The sequence below is a fragment of the Rousettus aegyptiacus genome, unplaced genomic scaffold (assembly GCF_014176215.1).
Source record: "Rousettus aegyptiacus isolate mRouAeg1 unplaced genomic scaffold, mRouAeg1.p scaffold_m13_p_2, whole genome shotgun sequence".
In the NCBI taxonomy this organism is placed as follows: Eukaryota; Metazoa; Chordata; class Mammalia; order Chiroptera; family Pteropodidae; genus Rousettus; species Rousettus aegyptiacus.
The window spans coordinates 109,659,940-109,680,182 of NW_023416295.1; the positions used below are offsets into that span (position 1 = coordinate 109,659,940).

The 20,243-nt window shown below is 39.8% G+C and overlaps 1 long non-coding RNA gene across 1 annotated transcript in view; it reads left to right on the forward strand.

Moving 5' to 3' along the window:
* The first annotated feature begins 279 nt into the window (after nt 1-279).
* LOC118613677 overlaps nt 280-20,243 on the forward strand; it is an 88,994-nt gene continuing 69,030 nt past the window's right edge. The window contains exons 1-2 of the long non-coding RNA XR_004955671.1: nt 280-3,602; nt 20,148-20,231. This is a non-coding gene — a long non-coding RNA (uncharacterized LOC118613677). The remainder of the gene's footprint in view (nt 3,603-20,147; nt 20,232-20,243) is intronic.

Sequence of the window (20,243 nt, forward strand, 5' to 3'; positions counted from 1 at the left end):
CCGCCACCCACTGAAAACTACTGATTTAATTTCTACTTCTATGGATTTGCCTATTCTAGTCATTTCATTTAACCAGAATTATATAATACTTGTCCTTTGGTATCTGGCTTTTTAAACTAAGCGTGATGTTTTCAAGATTTATCCATGTTGTAGCATGCATCAGAACTTCATTCCTTTTCACGGATGAATAATATTCCATTGTACAGATATACCACATTTTGTTTATCCATTCATCAGTCGATGGACATTTAGGTTGTTTCTTCTTTTGGCTATTATGAGTAATGCTACTACGAACATTTGTGTACAAGTTTTTATATGATAATACGTTTACAATTCTCTTGGATATATACCTAGGAGGAGAATTACTGGGTTGTATGGTAACTATTTTCTACAGCAGCTATACCACTTTACATTCCTACCGACGATGTCTGAGGGTTCTAATTTCACTATATTTTTGTCAACACTTGTTACTTCCTGCAATATGTTTTTCTTTTTTATAATAGCCATCCTAGTGGGTGTGAAGTTACAATTGTCTTGTAACTGGCTTGTTTCCCTCATGACGTTAAACTCTGGGAAGGCAAAGACTATGCTAGATCTTGTTTATTATTGTACTCTAGTGCCATACACATTGAGTAGATACTCAATATCTGCAAAATGGGCAAGAAGACCTAAATCTTTCTTATTTGCTTTGCTTCTGTAAATCCCTAAAATATAGTATCCGGTATGTGAAAAGAGGTTCTGGCTGCCAGTCCACACACTTACTTACCAGAGAGCCACAGGATCTTACTAATCACAATAAGTAGGTGGCTCCATGGCTTTAATATTCTTACTTGAGAAGTTCCTGCATGGAGAATGTCATGAGTTCTCATTTAACCAGCTCAGAACGGGGAAGACCATACTCAACACTGCTGGCGTCTTAATTTGTGATTCGGGGGAGTCTTCCTATTCCAACCACATTTTCTCAGGGCATGTGAACATTGCCCAATGAGAAAGCCATTCATTCTGAGTGAAAGTGAAGAGGAAAAAAGCAAAACAAAAGTTCCTTTACTGGAAATGGATGAGCCACATTGATTATACATTCAGAATAATACAGATTGAAGCCCAGTTGTAATGTTCTGAAACAACTCTATTTAGCCAAGTTACAGCTGGGATCTGCCTCATCTACTGTTTCTCTTTTCCTAGCTGTTTGTTTTTATTTTTCCTAGTGTGCCAAAATCTTGGATTTGAAAAGTGAACTGGAAGCAAAGAGGTGCTTTTTCCCTGGTTTTCTGTGGGCACAGTCGTGTAAGGAAGGTGCCTGTAAAAGAAAAGGCCTTGATGCCTTCTCAGTAATGCTCCCGGCTGGTGAGCAGGTGGGTGAGGGCCTGAGTGCCATCTGCAAAACTCTGGAATCCATCTCAATTCTCTGTCTACGTTCCACCTAGTCAGGTTTTGCTCAGGCAGGAGTAAGTTTCAATGGCATTTTCTTCTGCCTTTGTTTTTCTGTACTTTTTGTCTTTCTTTGCCTGCCGTGAAAAACAATGGTGGCTCAACCCTGGGTGCCTTCTGCTGAAAGTAATCTTTAAATCTTGGGACTAATTTTCAGCTCTATCTTCCCCTCAGTAAATGTGGATTTCCTGAGTTACAATCCCCACCTAATTTCAATAAATTTTTCCTCTAGTTTATCTTTCTCCTCAAAAACATAGTATGTTGTACTCATGATCCTTTGAGAGGAGAGGATAGGAAAGGAGAAGAGAGACCTTTGGGAAAGTCTTAGATAAATAGTACTGACCTTGTGCAAAGAGAGTTAATGTTATTATATATCAGTGAAAATACCAAAGATAGCAATCTTTGTCCAAATACGGCCCACTTGAACTCTGGCTGGTATTTCAGCACTATAGGAAAATTCCAGAAACCTCTCTGGCTGCAAAAGTTTTCCCCACCTTATCTGCCTCTGCTGATAAACCGGGGATGAGCTTGATATCAGCAGGTGTCAGCTGTTTGAAGAAGTACAGAACCAGTGTCGGGGCAGCGATATCCATGCCTATGTGCTATCCTTTACCTGATTTCTTTAACATTCCCTGATTTCTAATTTCACCCACGTCTCTAGTCATTAAGTTAGTTTGCATGACTTCTTAAAATATTAATCTCAGAGAAGTTACATACTCGCATTCCTCCATGCAAGGGTGCAAGGTCTACGTCTGGGAGCACTAGCTGCACTCCTAGGAATTCTGCCAAAAAAATCCCAAAACTTGTAGTAACTTTGCTTTATTTGGCAGACTAGGACCGGATTTACTGGGCCCCAGTTGACGCTTTCAGTGCCTGGAGTGAAAGAAACATGTGGCTCTCAGCCTCCGTGTTTGCATACATGGCTAATCTACTGATAGCTTTTGACCAGTTGGGCAACCCTGCTTTGGATCAAGCCAAACACTTGTAACTTGGATATGGAGACAAAACAGAATCTTATACAAATAGGCTGTGCTGGATTATTTAACTCTTCATTTCCTTAAAGAGTTCCTTTTGCTCTTGAGGATAGCGTACAAGAAAAATCCCCAAATTCAGGCAGAAATTCAGGAGGACAAACATGCAAGTTTAAACTCTGGATTCTGATTTGTGCTAAGAAATTGGGCAGGGTTGTTATGGATGTACCAGAAACTTTGGCCTGGGTAATTCATGCTGTGTTGTGATGTGCAGCTGGATGTATCCACCCCGGGCTTATTTATTTACAGTGAGAACCAAAGGAAAAATGCTGAAACATCATGTCACAGAATGTGCAGGTGGGGCCTGCCTTATTACTGAAGCTGGAGAAATAGGTTTACATGGTTAGTAACGACACTGCCCTCTAGTGGTCTGTCTGAGACTCCCGTGAATAAACCTCAGGTGTAGCTCAGTTCACCAAAAAATCCTACCCAAATAAACTACTAGATTGTGTGTGGGAGAGAGAAAGGGAGGAGGGGGAGGAAGCGGGAGAGGGAGAGGATTCGTGTCAATGTAGCTCATCACAGCGGCTCTGAGGCACTAGTTATTGTGTTTCTGAGGTCCCGTTAGGGCTTCAGCGAAAACTTTTTTTTCCCCAGGATTTCAGCAGGTGATACTAGCTAAACATCTTTATTAAGGATTCGTACTAGCCTCCAAACTTTGTACCAGCTTTCCTGGGCCCGCATTCCATTCCAAGGCAAGTCACTAACCATGCTGAGTCGGGAACCATTAGCTGCAAGACCAAGCTCCTTCTTTTGCACCCTCTACCTTTTTTTTTTTTTTTTTTTTTTTCCGGATGCCCTTTAAGCCTCTCTGTTATCTCCCCAAATATTCTTGCTGCACTTTGCACTTCACTTCCTGCTGCCTTCCCACAGAAGAACTCTTGGCCTAATTCCTCAGGTGCCTGCCGGCAAGAATGTTTAGGGAGCTGTCTCAGTCCTTAGGGAATGACAAGAATGCTGAGAATTTCAGGCACTACTTTGCAGACCCCAGGGAAAGAAAGTTTTGGCCCAGAGCGGGGCAGAGGGGCCTTCAGAATACCTCAGATCACAGTGACCTTCATCTATGGAACTGCCCCTGAAGCCAGACCTCGTCTGGAAATCCTTCCCTGTCTGCTGACCTAGAAACGGAGGCCTCTGGGAAAGGTAGTGGTTGTGTAGCAAATAATAGATATGCAAAATGTGAGTTATTCATTGTAATATTTTCATTGAATTCAACATAATTGGCAAACAAAATGAGGCAACTTTGTAGCTATCAGTCCTTGCAGGGTTGCAATGTATGTTACTGAATCTGGGTTTGCTACATCCTGGAACTTCTGGAGTCCTCTTCCAGGAAAGAAGGGGAAAAGAGAGAGAATTTGACTCAGTACTGTTATCAGAGTCTCTCTGGCTCTCTATCCACATTAACTTTTTTTATTTGGTTATTTTTTAATGTTTTGTATTTAACTCACTCAATTATATGGATAACCACCAAATCACCTCCTACTCTACTTTGCCACCCACCACAACGACCTTTGTGACAATTAGAAAAATCTTACTTGGGGAAAAAGATTTGGTTGGTTCGGTTAATGCGAGGCTCCTGTTTGGAATTATTTATTTGCCTATTATCCTGAGGTGTGTCTGGCTGTTGATGAAGATTTAATATTACCCTCAAACAATGCAGCCACCTCACACCGCCACCGTGCTCCACCTCTGTCTTCATAAAATCCCCCTTGGAAACATAAATGTGTCCCTAGGACAGGCCACACTTCAACTTGCACTTAAGGAGTATAAACACTAACATGTGCAATCATTTTTGTGAGGATCTTCTTGTGTTAGAGTATAAACATGAAAGGGTTTTATTTTCCCCGTAATTGCTACTAACTGTTCTGTCAAAACCCTCTTTGCCTGCTGGGTACTAAGATACCTCAATGACGTCTCAGCCCACTTCCATGACTTTCGTCACTTGCATTTCATTAAAACAGTACCACTAAAATCTTAAGTCTAAGTAGGTTTGTTTTAGTCCAAAAATCATTTTTCTATTAAGAGATCTCGTCCTTCCTTTTCTTGCCTACCTTCGGAAAGTGCTGGAGGGTAGGAGGGGGTCTTGATCTGTTCACTCACATCCCAGCCCCCTTTCCCATTTTGCCCTCTGACGTAGGAACTGAAGCCGACACTGACACCTCTTGCTTGCTTGCTTCTAGCAAAGATGTCGTGTGCTCACCTCTTCTCTCTGTAGGCTGCGGCTGCTAATTTGGCCAACAGTATCTACTGCTTAATTCTGTGTGGAAGGAATCTGAATGCAGTTTTTGTTGTTGTTGTCGTTGTTGTTTTTTACTGGGGCACATGTGTTAGTTCTTCAATGGACTCTAAAGGCTAATTAGGTGCTGTGCCAGACCAGTGATTTGCCCCTGGCCAGGCTCCAGGTGGAGATCTCTTGGGTTCAGTATTTTCCTTTATACCATGGTGCACACAGCTTCGTGGGAAAGCAGGATGGCTTAAGCCCAGCCACCTTCCTTGGAGTCAGTCAGAGCCACGTGAAAGCCTTGTATTCTTGCTACGCCAAAGAGTGGCAATGCAGCCTGCCTTCTGGTACTTCCTATCAACTTTAACAGCTCTCTCTTGCTCTTCTCTTGACTCTCCCAAGGATCAGGTGCTGTGCCAGACCAGTGATTTGCCAACTTTCCACCCAGAGCCAATCTCTAGTCTTCAACATAGTGGTAGTGGTGGGAAACAACATTTGAGCTTCAGTCTTATTGTGTGGAGGGCCCTGCTCTAATCCTAACCCAAAGAACAAGGGGCAGTGGGAACGATAGTTGCCACTTTTCCCCCAAGGGTTCACCCTTGTCTTTCTCCCACTCTTTTTCTGTCATCGAAGAAGTGAGTCTTCTGTTAGCTCTGGCTTCATATTAGATTTCGTCAGTCTGGATGTGGGACCTGAGTCTCTGTAGTTAAAAAAAAAAAAAAAAAATCTCCTAGTGATTTTGGTATACTGCAAGGGTTAAAAACTCTACATGACTAGTGGAGGGCAGAATGCGACCTCGACCTCGAAGGGACAGCATTTAGAAGTAATTCTAAAGTGAGAGACAGGTTAGTATAAGAAAAATATGGCTCTTGACATGTGACTGAAGAAAGCAGGTTTCTCTGTGGGTGGTTTGAGGGATAAAAAATTTAGGGAGAGGATCCTGGAATAGTTCTATTATCCCCCAATTTTTCTTTCTAATCATTTTGTTTTTCTCACCATAAAATATCCAATCTCACTCCTTGAAAAATATTTATTGGCATTTTTGCTCTTGAATTTTTTCTTAACATTGCTGGTTGGGTTGCATAAACCACTGTGCCCGAGGCTTTGTTTTAGACATGGTTCTTGCCTTATAACATAGTAGAGAGTAGAGATAAGATGAGATTTAGGCAAATAGTTACCATACAAAGCAGCTGGTCCCTCTGAAGAGGCATAGCTCCTGGCTTTGAGAACAATGATTGCTACTTCCCCCTATGGCGCTTAAAGTCTATCTACTCAGATATCTAGCTTTCTCTTCTTTCCAAGCCTTTTTCACCTGCTACAATTGTGCCTAATTCCTGACAGTGAGCCCACTGGGTAAGTGGTTGACCCCACAGTTTGGGGGGATGGGCGGGTATCTCTTTTTTTGTGTTTCCTTTTTAGGAGTCAGAAAACTTTTTACTGACTCCTAAAAATCTTGGTGACCAAGATTGGATCATGTGTCCATTTTAAAACCAATGACCAGTGAGTGAAATGGAATTCTCATGGTGGATTAGGCTAATCGTGTGGAGAAAACTCAGTAATGAAGAGTCAATCACCAAGAACACTACACTCTGCTTACAAACTTTCATAACACTTTTCACACAATTCCGTAGTATTCTGTTCACTTGTCTGTTTCATCTGACAGGTCAAAGATCTTGTCTTATTTATCTTTCTCTCTCCACATCCTCCAGAAGTGGGTTAGAGTTATAATATTAACCCACACACATATACATTTTAAGTAGAGGTATACCACACTCAGTGAGATGGCTGTGTTCTTGAATTTGAGTACCCTAACTAAATCAGCATCATAAAGAATGATGATGGCAAAGTCCACTGGAAATGCATTTCCACTTTGTAGATTAGCAATAGCTTTTTCAGTCTCTTTAGATCCCCTGAAGTCCAGCTGTATCTTTGATTTTTGGTCAGTCTGCTTTAGATGCAATAAAGTCTATGAGGCTTTTTACAAAGTGAAAGGACTTCTATGAGTCTTATTGACTAAGGAACTTTATTCTGTTTTCTTGAAGGTGCCTAGAGCTGCAATAAAACAGACATTTGAAGGTTTCCTGTGATACTCTCTCCTTTCTTTTGGCAGGTACAGCACTATCATCTGAACAGCTTTTGTCAGGCATCATTGATCAGATCTGTTTACCAGAACACAAAACAAATGGAGAGAGACCACATTGGAATGAACAAGACACTTAAGTCAGGGTAGCATGGCAGAACTCTCAGTGGCTGTAAGTGCATAGTATAGTCTACTGCATTCAGAGCATAGGGGGAAAATATATCTATCAATTACAGGGGAAATACATGCAAACAATTATAAAATGTTTTTGGGAAATTGTTCAGACAAACACTCTTAAAAGATATTTCTATGTGGAATGACATTAAATAAGGTATACATGTGCTACTATATTAAATGGCAGTGTGGTGAGTTAGTTTAGGGTACCTGCTCTGCTCATCTCTCTCTCTCTCTCTCTCTCTTTTTTTTTTGTTTTGGATGTAAATCCTTTGCCCTACTAAAAGGGTGGGTTTAGGTGGCCAGGTTTATACCATGGAACCCACACCTCTGTACTCCATAGGTTGTACAGGGAATATGGAAATTGGACCTAAGCTCAAGTGGTTAGATTTTCATTCTTAGTTTCTTTGTGACCCCCAAATTATGGTCAGATGATGTTAAGTTAGGCCCAGTGCCCCAGCTGGGTATTAGTTAGGATGAGGTTTGGCTCTGAGAGGTATAAAGCAAAAATTGTGTTGCCTCAATGGGATAGAAGCTCATTTTTCTCTCACATAAATATGGGCAGTGCAGAGTTTGTATGGTAAGTTTTTTCATAGCCATCAGGGGCTTAGGCCCCTCTCTTATTGCTCTGCCATCTTCAACATGTGTGTCTATCCAGTGGTATACTGGTAAACTAACTCTCTGGGGAGGCGGGGGTAAGCCTTGATTTTTAGCATTTGCCTGATTCCTATGGTGGAAATATTTTCACCATGGCCAATTTTAAGCTACGAGTAGTTTAATAACCAGCTTGAAAACTTCCTAAATGTTCAGCAATCTGCAATCCTGAGCCTATATGGATGGGCCAGCTCAAGCATAGCACCGCTTCCCCCTCATGGTCAAACACGGCTGCCCCAGCTCCAGACATTAGAACTGCATTTCAGCTGATAAGGAAGGAGGAAATCAGAAGAGAACAGCAAACTCCTCTTCTTTTAGGGTATCTTCCAGAAGTTGTGCACAGCCACTTAAATCCCACTGGATAGAATTTAATCACATGACGATGTCTGCTTGATAAATATATTCTTTATTCTGGGTTGTCATATAGCAAACTAAAATTTGGGTGTTTCATTACTAAAGAAGAAGAGGGGAATACAATTGGGGGAAAATCAGCAGTCTCTGTCACTAATGGGAAATCCTAGTTCCACATAAATGTCCAAGTAATGAGGAGGCAGAAGCCTAAATTAAAAAGAAGTTTGTTTTCAGAGTAAGAAGAATTGGAGTAGGTTTACAGCAGGGATGATAAATATGCAGCTTCAGATAGAGAAAGAGAGAATAGCTGCCAATTGTTTAAATTTTAGTGTGACTAATGATAATACTCCTTTCTCTCCTGAGTTGGAACCAATTTAGGGACAGATAAATAAGTCAGGCAGATGGAGATAAAGGTGTCGACTTTATTACTGATTCAACTGCTTGGAGGAAAACTTCAACCCTAAAGTAACAAGGCGCTCGCCGACTTTACCACTGAAACAAACATACCCACCTAGTGGAGGTGGACCTGCAAAGCTGCAGGGCTGCCCACCTTCCCACCCCTGATTTTCCCTGCCGTAGGCACCAGCTGTCGAATGCTCTCTAAAGAAGAAAAATGGGTGAATTTTCTTCTCGCAACTTCGCTAATCAGACAATTAATTAAAATTGATCAAAGCACAGTTGGAGAGGCCAGGATATGTCTGTCCATACAGCCACATGGAGGAGCATTCTCATCTAGTACCCAAGACCTTTTCAAACGTGTTGAGATGTAGCTAATCATCCTGCAGTTCGGTTGCATGAAGTCCCTCTGAATTCTTACAACTTCCATTGATTTAAACGAGCACTGATGGTTTCTCTTACAACAAACCATGGTCCCTGACTCAGCAACATAATTAAGGGTTGTATTGCGTGGGCCAGACACTGAATGCTGTCGTTCACAAGAAAGTTTATAAGAGGGTTGGAGGAGACAAAGGACGTTTCATGGAAGTAGGAAAATGAGCTTGTTCTTCAAGTCTGGGCAGGATTTTTGATTGACTGAGGGAATGGAAGAGTTTCAGTCAAGGGGAACTTCATGGATGCAATGAGAATGGGGAAATGAGCATGGTATGGGCAAGGCACAGGGAGGAGACCCCCCCCCCCCCCAAGACGGGCTGAGGTCCCCATTAGAGAGCAGTGGGAAGTCAAGTTAGACAAGTGGTTTGGGACCACCAGATGGACAACCCTAACAGAGACTCGAGTATGTGGTCAAAGGAGAAGGAAATTTGTAGCCATCAAAGAAAAACAAAACGTGGTATTTTTCACAGATTATTTTGCAGAAAGTTTAACTCCCTGAACTTTTTAGTTGTGTGGACAAACAGATTCCTTTTTTTGTTTGCTCGTTTAATCTATTTTACGTAAATAGCCCTGACTCATGTATACACCTATAAGGTATAGGAAAATGATTTTCAAAGTTTTGTGTGCATTAGAATAACCTGGAAGGCTTGCTAAAATACAGACGGCTGGGCCCAGCTTGCACAGTTTCTGATACAGTAGATCTATGACAGGGCTCAAGAATTTTTGTTTTTAGAAGATTCCAGGTGATGCTGCTGCTGCTGGTCCTGGGATCACACTTTGAGACATTTAAGTGAATGAATAAAAATGAATTCCCTGAATCATAAAATGAGAGATTAGATGAGATGGTCTCTGAGGTCTTTTTGAGTCTATGCTTCTGTGATTCTAAACTGTAGGATACCCTATTCATATTTGTTCCATGTGATAGAAATCTCAGTGTTTACTGAGATTGTTGTTATTCCCTGTCAATGCATTAATTTTACCTGAGGGCTAATATCATTACGAAGGCATCTGGAGGCAGTGATTGGACTTTTTCCCAAGAGGAAAAGCTTTTTTAGCATGGGCCTTCCACACCTCCACACTCAAGGCAAGAACACAGAAAAGTGGCAACTAATTCAAATACTGCCTGTACTACTTTAAAAGATAAAAAGAGAAGGGATGAGATTTTTTCTCTAAAGGAAAAATGAGGTTGATCCAGCATCTGAAGCTTTGGAGAATATTTACTTAAACTGTTAAAAATGTTCAGCCTTGAGAAAATATTTATCTAATTGTTCAAAATAATCAGCTGGATGTTTGGCCAAAGGGGTCAGAGTCTTCTTAGGGAGCTCAAACTCTCAGCACAGAGGCCCGGGGCAAGCTGATGTGGCCACAAGTGGTGGGGCTTTTGTCGGTATTTGCAGCAGCAATGCCCTCCTTGCTCTAGCTGGCCTACGTACTGGTGGCTGGGTAAAGAATGGCCTGAGCAGAGACAGTGGCCGGCAGCCACATGAGAACTGTACCCGGGTGGGGGGATTCCCCAGATTTCATTTTGAATGATCTTTATATGCAGTCGCACATGAAGGACATGAGGCAGAGAGGTGATGTGTCCAAGGCAGCCAGTGACAGAGATGTGCAGCCTTTAGCAGCAGAGGCAAGATTTTGAGGGATTAGCAGGAAGTTGAGGTTTTACCTCTTTTTTCAAGTAAGATGGAATTTGTGGTTAGAACAAATAGGGAAGTGGTCACTTTTTTTTTTTTTTTTTTTTTTGCTGAGAACTCACCACATGATATAATCTGTAGGTGAATTCTCCCGTAATCAGGAATTCTTCCATGATAAGTTAGTACATGTAGAAAATGTAAAACCCTCGAGTCTCTATCCCAAGCTGGGGTAACCTGATCTTTGGGAGTTGGGTTTATTCAACAAATTAGAAACACGAGGGTGGGGTGGAAAGTGGTCACATCTACCTAACCCAGTCTCCCTAACTCAGGTGGGACTTTGTAACATCAACGTCACCACTCGATAAGATTTTAAATGATCTGTGCACCATTATTCCTGATTTGGAAGCTAGTGGCTGATGAACTTTATAGCTAGCCGATTTTATATCTAGTTCACACCACATTCTCTCTTCCTCCTGATCAATCTTTATTCTCTTATGTTATATGCATACATGTCTATCTAGCCCATTATATTGTGATTTGCTTTATGATTGGGCTGTGGCTTTTTCATTATTATATTCCATACAGTGAATATCCATCAGTAATATTCTTATACAATCTTTTTCTAAAACTGAGCCCTGATGTTTGTAAGCAGAGTTCATAATTCCTCAGGTTAGCATCTTCTGAAAGGGAAAGAGAGGTCAATTAGAAACCAAACTACTACGATAATGCTTTCACCCCACTGTAGCTTGCTTATTTGACCCCAAAAATGTCCTTTAACTTTGACTGCCAACAAATTCTTTTTTATCCTTGAGAACCAAGCTCAGCCACTGCTTTCTCTGTGAAACTTTCCCTTTTCTGTACTAATTCTGGCCTTTCAACATTCTTGTAATTATTATATGAATAAAAATAAATTGTTTACATGTTGAGCTATGAACTAATTGAATGAAGGGTCTATCTTTGAAGTTTTTAACTGAATTGGCTTAACTACCACGTAGGCAGGCAGCTTCTGTGTGCTACAATTTCATGGGCTCAGGGAAAGCTCCCTAGAGGCCCCCTACCTGTTCATGAAAACATAGTGTAATTCAAAGCTTCGGTTCCTATTTATTCCCTCAGCTCCTTGAGAAAGGTCATCCTTGAAGCTTTTCGTAGAGGTTTATTTTAGTGCTAAGGAATTCAGATCTCTTCTGTAGTGGCTGTTTTAATAGGGAAAGAACTAATAAGGCACAGGAGCATAAGGGAAGGTGGAGATGAAGGGTTTATCTTGGGTCACCAAAGATAAACTTTGCCTAGTTTCTAATTTCACTAAGACTTGAAGCTGTCTAATGAATTAGCCCAGTGGAAAACCCAGAGTATAGTCAAGTTTATATTCAACTCATCAAGGCTAAAGAAGGGAAGATTAATCCTATATACATCAATCATATGTTGAACTGGGTCTGAAATGGTTTTAAAATCTTAGATTGTGAAGTGGTGGAGGTGGTGTAGCCCTTGTCGCTGTGTTACTAGAAATCAGGCTGTGCTTTGAGGCCTTGAGACCCCAAGTTGCAATGTATTAAATCCTAAGAAATATTAAGATATTTCTGGTCCCCCCCCCCCGCCCCCAGGAGAAATCATTAACTCATTTCTGCATCTTCTCTCCTAGAAACTGAGCTGGTTGAACATTGATTGGTCATGATTCTATGTTGCTCATAACTATTGGCAACTTCGTGCAGGATCTTTTTCCTGGGCAAGGGTCAAGGGGTACTAGTTAGTGAATCATATTCTTTTCATTTTAAGAACAGGCAATGCCGCCTCTGCTCGTTTCCATGGCTGCGTCTCTGTGTGTCTCGATATAGGGAATCATTTGCTTTTAATCATCTCATTTCTGCGTTTGGGCAGAATGAACTTGGTGTTTTGTATTCGTGATTTTTATACATGTCACAGTGTCTACTGACAGAGATGCATTACTTCAAAGAGAAAATTGCAAACAGTTTCAAGTCTGCTATAGAAATAAAAAGTGGGATGATGAGAAAGAGAGCAAGTAACTCATCAAACATTAATAGGCCCACGTTTCATGTTTAATTTCCAGAGACTACCGCATCTGAACTAAATATGAATAAAATACGCTGCATTGCTCTGCTGTTCTGTGCATGCTTTTACATACTGTAGCCTCTATTCATACTGTCCCAGGTTTTCTCAGTGCTCATGCAGGTAACATACCTATGCTGCCTTGCTTATCTTCCCTGTTTTTCCACAGAGTGGAGCTGTAACTGCACTAAGCTGAAGTAAACAGAATTCCAAACATCAAAGATTGAGTACACGATAGTGAGAATGACCAGAAGTTTCTGTTTATCAATTGACAGGAGAGGGGAAAATAACTCATCAGGTTTGGTTTGAAGATTTCAGGGTGTCGAAACCAGACTTTTAGATCTTAATCCGAGGAGAATGAAAGATGAACTACCTCTGGTGTCTGCTCATGACAAGTCAGTTCTTTACTTTGGGATACAAATCTTATCTCACTGTGGTCTGAAATATTCTTTTCAAAGCTGTTTGTTTTTCAAACTATAGTGCTTTCCAGGTGTGCTAATTCTAGCAGAACACTAGGATCCGGTATGTGGAAAAGGTCCTTTTTCTGTAGTACTCAGTTGGCAAATATTTATTATCGCATACTTTGTTCTAGTCCATGAGAATAGAGCAGAGAAACAGATGGGTCTCTGTCCTTAAACAGTTTGCATTTTAGTGAAAGGAGACAGATAATAAAATGAAATAAATGAAAGAGGGTAAAGTGCTAGAGAGTGACCTAAATTGTCCAGGAAGGATCTTTCCGAGGAATGGCAACTGAATTGAGGCCCAAATGTTGGGAAGAAGTTGCCATTTGACAATTTTGAGGGAGCAGGGGCTGAACTCAGCACGTTGGACAGAAACAAGACCAGTGGGTTGAGATGTGTTGATCGAGGCAGAAGGGAATAGGAGAGGAAGGCAGAGGCTGGGTCACTGAAGACCTCGTAGGCCATGGTTAGGAGTTTGGAGTTTACTCATGTTGCAGTGAGAAGTAAGTCATTATTTTATGTGGGAAAGGATGTAATTATAAGAATTATTTTGCCAATCTGATTATAAGAACTAATTGGCTGCTGTGGAGAGGACGGACAAAAAGAACAAGTGTGGTGGTGATGGGGACCTGTTAGTGGGCTTAGAGCAGGGCGCTAACAGTGAGGGATGACATCGTCAGTTTAGAGATATTTACTGTCTTTATAGCTACCGTGACTTCCAGACAGACTGGATGTAGGAGACAAGTGATAAGAATCTGGGTGGCTAGTGAGTTTTTGACCTGAACATTGAATACAGTGGTGCTATTGACTACGGTTTCTGGTGGTGGCGGTGACAGGGCAATGTGACAGAGAAAATGATTCTCTACAGAGTTCTTTTCAGGTTTGTGTAAAGGAATTACCACTCCGTGGATGCAATCAGAAAGCTGCAATAATACCTCTGGCTAGTAATATCTGTAGGAGACGCTTTTAGGTGATAGTTTGTTTCCCACTACTCACTTGCCTGTAACTTGTGGCCTAGGTGATGTGGTAATACCGGCAACATGTGATTTCTTTAGTTAGGTTTCTCCCCCAGACTAGAATGATACAAAGGAAGTGTGTTGGGATTCTAATTCATTCTTCAGGCAATGGAGGACCGGGTTACAAATTTATTTTCAATCAAATGGTTCGCTTATAGGCTCTAGGGGCTTTTGGAATGTTCAATGAGAGACAAAAATTCGCTTTGAGGGTAAGGAAGTAAACACAAGAAAATCCTTCACTTTCTTGGGTTCAACAACCCCCAATGAAGAGCGACAATATCATATCTAAAATGCTGGATTTTGTTGGGCCACTATATACATAATGTAAATGTATGTGTATATGTACATAGGTATATGTGTATATTTGTATCTATATATGTATATGTATAAATGTATATACGTGTAGAGAAACAGGTCTTTTTTCTGTGAATATTGGCATATATATCATACATATATATGTAAATACGTATACATATGTATGCCAATATTCACAGAAAAGAAAGACATCTGTCTATCTATTCACCCTGTCTGCATCACCATGAATATGAGATAGCAGGAACATTGACAATATTAGATTAAAAAAACTGGACAGAATCTTACAAGAATAATGTCTCATTTGTTCATACATTTCTTCATTTATTCATTCATTCAGTCAGTCAATAAGCATCTACTGTGTTCTAAGCATTTCTTAGGCTCTGTGGATACAAAAAAGTACAGTCTATTATTATTTGCTGGCAATTGCTATTAACTTCTTTTATTTCATTTTATTTTTTAAAATTAATTCATTATTTTAATTGAAGAAACAATTTAAGTTTTTTTCCCCTCTGTCTACCTCTCCCCTGCTCTCTGGTAACCACTAGTCCATTGTCCATGTCCATGAGTCTCTGTTTGTTTGTCATGTTCACTTGTTGTTTTTAGGTTTATATAAGTGCTATCATGTGGTTTTCGACTTTTTCTGTCTGTCTTATTTCGCTTAGTATGATTATTTCAAAGTTCATCCATGTTGTTGTAAATGGCGGTATTTCATCTCTTCTTATGGCTGAGTAATATTCCATTGTATATATGTACCACAGCTTCTTTAGCCAATCATCTATCGTAGGACACTTGGGTTGCTTCCATGTCCTGGCCACTGTGAATAGTATTGCTATGAACATCGGTGTGCAAATATCTTTTTGGATATGAGTTTTCAAGTCTTTGGGGTAAATACCCAGTAGAGGGATTGCTGGATCATATTTAACCTTTTTATTTTATATAGTTAAAATTAGTAATAGCACCATTTCACTTGATTGGACTCTAGATGGAGAATTTTGTGCCAGACCCTGAAAAGGGGTAGATGTCATGTTAAGGGAATTATCATGAGGGCAATGGGGAGCCATTGGAGGGTTTTACATGTGGGAGTGACTCGATCTAGCTTTGCATGTTAGAAAGCAACAGTAAGGAAATGAAGAGTAAATGAATAGGTGTTACCCTTTACCTGTCCCTTAGACCTGCGTCCTCCCTCCCCAGCTCCTCCATACACATAGGCTTGTGACTGAGCCACCATCAGTGTATTCAATGCCTCTTAGAAAAGATAGATTCATAATATGTGCCTTCTTGAAATTCCATAAACAAATGCTTCTAGATCAGAGTAAGAAAATTACCATTCCAGTTAATACCAGTCATTTTTTAATCTCATCATAATGTAATTGCTTTATTATATGTTATCACCAGGGTCATTTTTTCATTCAAGGACATCCCAAGGAAGTGTGTGGTTGACCTTTTACTTCCTCAGCTCCCCTTTTTTATTCCTCTAAACGCTTTCATATGAAGTCAAGCAAATGAAATAAAGTAGGTAGAGATCATTACCTTTGCAACTGTGAAGACTTGGTGTAAAGTTCAGGTGAGATTTCCTCCCATGGTTTAAAGAATCCTTTTTATTAACTGCATGTATACTTTGGGATGCTCCTCTGTTTGGTTTGTTTTGTTTCCTTTTCTTCTGTTGATCCTGGAGACTTTAGTTTTCTGGAAATGTCTTGAAAGCGGCCTACTGAATTTTCTCTTCAGTGGGTTGTGTGTCTTTCTATTTGTAGGATATATAGTTTCTATGACTCAGGTTGCAGTGTGGCCAGACAGAGAAATTAAAGGTAGATAAAAAAGGAGCACATGTAAGTTTCCAATTTCTATTTTGAAGAACTTATGTAATATCATCAGGAAAAAGAATGAGAATAACTTGCTGTGGTAATCTAGCTTGTCATTCGTTTCCCCAACAAATCCTTAGTGAGTGCCTCAGTGTGCCAGGCAATGCCGGATGCAGCTCCTATCCTCATGGTTATTTTGGCAGAGGCCTGGAAAATGTTTGGTGTGCTCATTAAAAAAAAATCCTTACAACTTTAAAATCATTAGTTTTTTACTCTGCTAGTTTGTTTAAAGATGCATTTATTAAGTCATTCAGAAAATACATTTATAAATTAATTATTGCAGAAAAGGCTATGCTAGGTTTCAGGATTCATGAAAGAAAATCAAATAAAGATGCAGCTTTCAAAGAGCTATGGAGACCACTGTATTTCGGTGGTTCCTGTGGTGTCAATAAATGCATCAGTAGAGTTAAATCCAATATAATAAACAGCAGTGGTTTGAAACACTCATTTGAAATGTCCTGAGGGTAGAATAAATAATGAATCATTATTATGAAGTGCTAGGTCCCTGGGGAGTCTGATCTTTGGACCAGCCAGAGATGAGATGAAAGGACTTTCTGGTCACTGAAGCTATGTGAGAATACAGAATCGGTAATAAATCCAGTCACATCTCAGGGTACACGATAGGGGACAGAGCTACTGCCTCCCCCATGTCTGTTTATTTTCCCATTTCTTATTTACTATGCCTTGCATTATCTAAATCCCACTGAGTTGTCTTCTTTGGCTCTAATGAACAGTTCTCTCTAAAAATTGTTGGCTACTGTGCCTTCCACAGAGCTGCTAACAAACACTACAGATTCAAGGCCAAGAAAGACAAACCATGTGCAAGTAGATCTAAAAAAGGTATTACAGTCAAATGACCATGAGTCAGCAATATTTTTATTTTTGTTAATGTACAAAACATAACGCCATGCCTGCAGGCTATTGAGATATATGAAAAAGGCTTTAGTTTTTAGAAGCTGTGAGAAATCTTCAGTATTGAAGATATCTGTTCTGATTGCAGGTATAGAGAAATCTAGAGAATTTGGAGAGACCTCACTGAGAGAATTTTTAAAAAATAGGTTAAAGGCAGATGATGTAACTGGAGGGATATGTCTTCGGGTACTAGGAGACATGGCAGCTTGTGACCAACAGTTTTCTTTGGGAGGTGATTGAGATGAGTGGAAGAGGAGGGAACTGTCTCTTTTGATTCTTTGTTGATCACTCTGAGAGGTAGTTTTTTATACTCCTGTAGTATGTAGTAGGCCCCCTTATCTTCAGGGGATACTTTCCAAGACCCCCAGTGGATGCTGGAAACCACGGATAGTACTGAACCCTATACAAACTATGTTTTTTCCTATACACACATACCTGCAATACAATTTAATTTATAAATTGGGCAATTCCACAAATAAAACATTTGTTCTTACTGTAGACCTTGGTAACCTCAACATATGATTTTTCTTTCTTTCCTTATTAACAACTTCCACCTTTTCATTTAAAAGAAGCACTTTATGGCTTCTCTTTGGCATATCCAAATTGCAATCACCACTACTCTTGTGCTTTGGGCCCATTATTAAGTAAAACAAGGCTGACTTGAACACAAGCCCTATGATACCAGGACAGTCGATCTGATAACTGAAACGGCAACTAAGGGTGGAGAGTGTGTACAGCATGGAGATGCTAGACAAAGCAATGATTCATGTCCCCAGTTACATGAACACACACACACACACACAAACCCATATACACACATTCTTTTTTTTTTTTTTGGTAAGTAAGCAATTACATGTGCACACATTTCTGCAGCTTGCTTTTTCATATAACAATGTGTCATGGGCATCTTTTTATGAAAGTTCATAAAGATTTTTCTAGTTTTATTTTTGTTTTAATAGCTATATGATATTCCATAGTTGAATACAGCATTGTTTGTTTAACCAGTCTACTGCTATTTGACTTTTACATTGCTTCCATTTTTTTTTTTCCATAACAAATGATGCTACAATGCACAACCTTGTGTGTTCTGTTCTGTAGAATATAGTTTTAGAAATATGCATGGCTAGGAAAATTTAATGTTGTAATATGTTAGGTTTGAGAAAACTCTACTAATTTCAAATTAGGATTTATTTTAACTGACTTCACCCAATATGTATGACTTGCATTACTGAAAAACAGCTTTAAAAATGGCCTATTGACCATGAGTTCAGTGAGACATCATTAAGAGAATAAGGTTGGAAATAAATATTTATTTTTCTTCGACTCTGGAAGTTACAGGATTATTGTCTTCCAAGAATTTGTTTCAGTGACTCTGCTCCCCTGGGAACAAAATCATAGCTTTGAAGTTTTGGGATTTGTTGAAAAGGAATGTCCTTAGCTGATTTAAAGCTATGCTGGTGGCTCAAGTTAGGTCATTAGTACCTTTTAATCAACAGTGTCAAAGGCGTCAAAGTGGGAGATGGAGGTTTGAAGTGTGATCTTTGCTCATATCTCTGAGGAGACTGTCAAGATAACTGAGCCAATTTTCTCTTGTACTTTTAAGAGTGAAACCAACTTGGAGCAAATTTGTGTCTTGCTTTAGTGGGAGAAATTCAGCATGCTTGGTTATCCAACTCAAACAGCTGCTGCCTGTTATAACAAATGGAATTTGAGAGTCGGCATCATTTGCATTGTTTGAAGGAAGAAGAAAACTGGTTGCATTGTAACTGGGGGATTTTTCTCTTTCTTTGCCCTCCAAGCTCCCTTATCTCCTCCTACTTCAAACACTTTCACTGCCCAGAAGCCTAATCCACATCTGCAGAAAGAGAACACTCCTACACTGATAGCACAAGGAGAAGTATTAGGGCCTTTGGAACTCTTCCTGGGTTAAAAGTGCTTCTATTAATTTGCTAATTTGTCTCTTTAGTGCCTCCAGAAGAGGAAATTAATTTCTAGTTTTGAATTAATTTTCTTTTTTATGTAAATCTTAAAACTTTTATCAAAAATAATACATGCACATAGCTTAAAAATAAGATAGTACAAATGGACTTACAATGGAAAGTAATATTTACCCACCCCTCCCCTCCCCTCTTCAGCTCTGGCTCTATTTTGTTTTCTTCTTTCTTTGATGACTGCTTTCATCTCTCTTCATAGAATGCTTATGCTGCTACTTCTTTTCTCTTTAAAAAAATTGTGTATGTGTGTGTGTGTGTGTGTGTGTGCGTGTGTTTGTGTATAGTCTATTGACCTGCTGTTATACATAAGAATTTCCTTCACTTATGTTTCCTCCTCTCTTCTTTTTCACTTTGATCCAGTATAGTTAAATCATCATTTTAAATTCCTTAATGGGTTATCATATGTTAGGTTGCTCTCACTTCTAGTAAGAGAAAATCAATTCCAAATATTTAAGCAGTAAGGAAAACATATTTTCCCATAAAAAGACGTCCCAAGATAGGTCAGCTATAAGGTTAATTAATTCAGACAATGTCTAAAAAAATATGAGAGGCCGTTCTTTCTTTTATGTCCCCCAGGAGCTCAGTGCAGATTTCTCCTCACGTCTCTTTGGCTAAAAGCAATCACATACCTGCCACTGATGACTGACAAAGGGTGTGTGGAGTTACCAGGGTTTAGATTAATCATGATTTACCTCCGATCGTTCCTGAGTACATTATTTTAAAGAATAATGTGGACACATGAATACAATCTGGGCTTTGCTAACAAGAAAACGTAGGGGGAAGGAAAGACAAGGGGAGGTGGCCGTAGGTCAGGCATCAGAAACATCTGCTATCATTGACTCAGCACCTTTATTTATTCTTCCATAGACTCTAGAAAATAACTCTTAATTCCCCAGCCCTTTGCTCTGCAATCTTCCCTCCCTCCCCCTTTCCAACATCTGTCGTCTGTGCTTTTACATCATTACTTTTGCCAGCATTCACATTCTACTCTGTCCATTTTTTGAGTATGTCGCGTTTTATGCATAGGTTGACTCCAAATATTGAAAATCAACAGTCAATGTTGGTATTATTGTGGTGTATAAAATTCTTTTTCAAAATCAAAATTCTGTCTTCCTCCAGTGATTTGGATGTGACTACCACTGTGCCTGGTGGATAACAGACACTTGTGTTTGCTGAATGAATGAATGGATGAAAGAGCCTGAGGTATTTATAAAT